Source organism: Triticum aestivum, chromosome 7B, assembly GCF_018294505.1.
Source record: "Triticum aestivum cultivar Chinese Spring chromosome 7B, IWGSC CS RefSeq v2.1, whole genome shotgun sequence".
Classification (NCBI taxonomy): Eukaryota; Viridiplantae; Streptophyta; class Magnoliopsida; order Poales; family Poaceae; genus Triticum; species Triticum aestivum.
Window position 1 is genome coordinate 91,646,137 of NC_057813.1, and position 4,743 is coordinate 91,650,879.

Genomic DNA, 4,743 nt, shown 5'->3' on the forward strand with positions numbered 1-4,743 from the left:
CCCCCGGCGGCTTGGTTGGCGAGCTCGTCCTCGAACTAAGGCTCCCCTTCAATGTCCAACTCATCCTCTTCCTCGAGACCGTAGTCCTTCGGAAATTCATGGTCGAGTGGGAAGCCATCCAGGTCCACGCCGACCTGATCATGCATGAAGGCGACCTGATCTTGATCAAAGGTGGACGGCATGAACGGCCCTCGGTTGTCCTGGCTTTGTGTCTCATCGGGATTGTAGCCAGCCCCGGCGGCACCGCTAGCGGCCGACGCACCACCCTTGCAGATGATGTTCTGCATGTAGTCATCGTCGCCGGAGGCCATCATTCCGTCGAACAGGTTGTGTGCGCTCACCAGCACGTCTGATGGCATCTGCCGCGCGTGTTTCCTCGCCCCTCCAGATGACGAGCCATCGGCCACGGTGTGGCGTTGAGGTCGATGGGCGCGGGCACGGGCGTGGAAGGCACCACCACGCTCACCTCGGGCGAGCACTCCTAAAAGAGACGGGAGGCTTGCGGGTAGGCCTGCGGGTAGACGTGGAAGCGGGGCATCGGCTGTGTTGCCAACGCGCGGGCGAGTCGGGACGCACCATTTGAGAAAACACAGATGAGCTGGTGCTGGCCGCGGCCACAGTGGCGTTGACGAGGCAGTGCTGGCCAGGGTTTAACCCTAGGTACATCAACGCCTCCCTCGTTGCCGCCGCGACACAGGCGTTGGTGGCCTCCTGCTGCGCGGTGGCGGCGATGGCGGCCGCCGCGATGACTTCCTCCCTCGCGTCAGCTTCTTCTTCGGCTTGGGCGCGACGGTTGTCATGCGGGGGGCGCGAGGCTTGTCTTTGCCGGAGGGGGCAAACGAGATGCCGGACGAGGCGAGGCCGGCAGCGGCATCGATGTCGGCGTCCATGGCGAGCGGTGGGAGCGCATGCGGGCTGGAGGGTTTTGGGAGAAATGGAGGGAAATGGTGGAGGCAGCCACCGACCAGGGGGCCAGGGGGAATAGGCGGGCGCGCGCGTCCGTTTCGTGTCCGCGCCAACGCAATTTCAGCTCAATAATGGGCAGGGAATGGGTCGACAGGCGGACGAAAAGCGGACACGCGTCCATTTAAGTCGGCGTACTAGGCCTACTCTTTCGTCCGCGCCAACCCAAAGGGACGTGCACGAACAAAATAGGTTGCGGCGTTGGAGTTGCTCTAAGAAAGATCAATGCTGCTCCTCCATGCATGGCTGATGCGTCTATATCCATCTGTCGACTCTGCTCCATCGTTCACACTCCACAGTACCCGCACAATCGCTCCTCCATCCCTCCGCAAAATGCGGAAAAGTAAGAGCACTTTCCGGTCAGTTACCATCATTAGCAGCATTAACTTGAAGCAGAGGAACACAGAATCGCCGCAGCCTCTCCATAATAATTTTTGGCACTCGGTTCAAATTCGTATAATTTCAATTTAAGCAACATTTAATCCAACCAAACGGTGACAAAACATAATCAAACATGATCTCTTAATTAAAAAATATATTGGTGGCCAAAATTCCTCGCATTTACATATATTTTCTGACTTGAAATACCGGTAAGAGGCATTTTTAAAGTATGCAATGTCGCTATTCGCCACTGCTTTCACACATAATCTCGTCGAAGTAGTCAAGGGCATGGTCGTCGAGCGGCAGTCCGATCCTCGAGCGGCGGTCGCGCTCTACTTCGACTTTAACCTCCTCCTAGGAGCGGCGAGTGAGAGGAAGGCAATCTGCCGCTCCTCCTTATCATTGTTGTCGCGGGACCAAAGTTCTCGTAGAGATGCTCCTCCTTGTAATGACGGTTCTCCGCTTCACGGACTGAGCGCTCCATAATGACCCGATTGGTTCCTTAGGTTCGGCCTTGGACTCGAAGGTGACAATGGGGGCATCGCGGGAGAGGGCGTCCGCCTCCTCCTCATGTGACGAGTCGACCCACCGATGCAGAGTGAAAATGAATGGAAGGGAACTTTCGACGGGGACGACGCCCCGCGAGTGACAGGGCGATGGCGCTTGAGGTTCGAGCTTAGCCACCATGGTAGATGCCAACGCCCCGCGAGCTATCATACATACCACCACAGGATACGAGGGACCGATTGAGACATTAATGGGGCGGGTGGTTAGCGGTCGCGTCACCACTCGCTGGTGATTCTCTGTGCCGGCGGTAGGAACTTCAAAAACCGGTCATGGCACAAGGAGGAAGAATAAACTTCCCTCTTGCGGAGGCGGTTAGCGCTCGAGCGCGCTACAAACCTGAGCTCCACAACCACCCTATTTGGAGATTGTGAGATCATTTTTGGACCGAGCTCCATAATATATGGCGATTATGGGGCATATGTCGACTCGTAGAATGCATTTTTGCGTGTTGATCATTGTACTAGCGGTTATTGTGGCAATCGGTCACATATGGCGACCCTCCTAGTCCTATGGTTGCACTTAGCCTTACAACATCATATCTAACTCATTATTTTAAGATATGACCTTTCCTTCATTTGTTAAGTAAAATATTAATATGGTTTAAAAATACAGAATTTCCAATTGTGTGGGCCTCATTTGGTTAATATGATAGGAATAGCAAAATCATAGAAACTGAGATGATATGTATCTCAATTCTCTTAGGGAAAGAGATGTCGATGCATATGATAGGAATTTTTTCATTGAATCTAGACTATTTTTTTCCCACTTTGAAACGTGAAGTATGTTCATATCCAACATAGGACATTTCATTCCTACAAACCAAAGGGATCCGAAGGAATTTTTCTAACAATTTCATATTCTTTAAAATCCCTACAAAATTTTTGTAAACTGAAGGAGGCCGTGGAATTTAAAGTGGTCTTGCGTCCCGTTGTAAACATGCAAAACAAATTTTATTTAAAAACTACAATATTTTGGTGAAATGATTATATGTTTGAATGACTGTCAACATTTAAGGAGTGCATGGTTTTGTAATTTTCATGAAATAATTTTAATACTGGATTTGCTAATCCTAGTTGCCTTAAAACAATTCGAATAAGTCAATTTCATAGGTGAGAGGGGCGTTGGTCTAAGACTGAGAAGGGAACGATGTGGTCGGGGGCAAAATTTCGTGTTTTGACCCTTTTCGCATAACAATTCAGGATCTGACCCCGGTTGAGAAAAAAAATCGGGATTTGACCCTTTCGCTACCGCCAGGGGTGCTGGCGGTAGGGTTAGACAGCGTACCGCCAGGGTAGGGTTAGACAGCCTACCGCCAGGGTCCCTGGCGGTAGAGTGCGACAGAGGGGGACAGTGGCCGTCTCCACGTGCTGACGTGGATTAGCACCCTACCGCCAAGGACCCTGGTGGTAGGCTGTCTATACCTACCGCCAGCAACCCTGGCAGTAGGGTGTGCTTGGGTTTTTGCCTCCGAAACCTTTTGTAACGAAATATCATAGTGGCCTGGCGGTAGGGTCAATCTACCACCGGAGGGGTTGGCGGTAGGCTGTCTAACCCTACCGCCAGGGTCCTTGGCGGTAGGGTCCTGTGTTTGCCTCTTTCCAAGTTTAATTGCTTGCTTCTTTTCAAAAACAATATCACATCTATAGAGTCAAAAGAATAGATTTCAAACAATTAAACTTGGGCATCACATACAAACACCAAACGGAGTTCACTAGTAGAAAAAGGACCTAATATGAGACACATTAGTGCCGGTTTGGTTTTGAGCCGGCACTAATGTGTCCAATAGTGTCGGTTCCAACGACTAACCGGCTGTTCTCATTAGTACCGGTTCGTGGCGAACCTATTGTACCGGTTCGTGGCACGAACCGGTACTAAAGAGGGTGGTGGCAGGGTGTTGTCAGTCTGGGGCCCCTCCAGCACCTTTAGTACCGGTTCGTGGCACGAACCGGTACTAAAGGCGACGTACATAAACCCTTCGTCCCCCCCGAGCCACTCTGTTCTTCCCCTTTCCCCTCACTTCCTCTATTCTTCCCCCTCTCTCCTCGAGCTCCTCACAAATTTTGCCCAAAATTTGTCAAGATTTGAAGGCATCCATTCAAATGATCACAAAGGTTAGCAACTTTGTCCTTTCAACTCTCATTGCTAGATTAGCTCTTGCAATGCTTTGTATAGTGATTAATTTGGGAGGAATAATTATATTTGCTAGTATTTGATTTATATGCAATTTGAGCACAAAAATAACACTTAGTTTGCATATGTAGGTGTTGTTTACTTAGTGCCTTCTAAATCTCTGTCGTAACCACCGTCGATCGCCCGCACCGTCCCGTCGCCGGCACCACCTTCTGGTGAGGCTCTTGTTCATGAATGTTTTACATTACCAAATTGATGTTTATGTGATTTGGATATATAGTTACTCGTATAATTATCTTACCCGTACGTTGTTTGTTATACATAGTGCCATGGTTTTGATATCCGTCCCCGTCGGCCCTCGTCCTTGTTATGATTCGGATGTGGTATATTCTCTTTTAAAACTAGTTGTTGCATTTCGTGTTTATGACAAATTATGCCCATCAAGTTGACATAGATATTTTTATCTAGGAGGTATGTGAACCGAAAATTCCAACCGACCCTATTGTCGAGAGGTTAAATTTAGTTGAAAGAGAAAACGAGTATTTGAAAGAAAAATTGAAAAGAATTGAGGGCGAGAAGATGGAATTGGAGTTGCATGTTGCCGATGTCGTCGATGATCACAAGATCAAGATGGAGAAAATGAAGTTGAAGATTAGAAAGATTAGAAAATATGCCATTGATAGTGTGGCTTGGTATCATTAT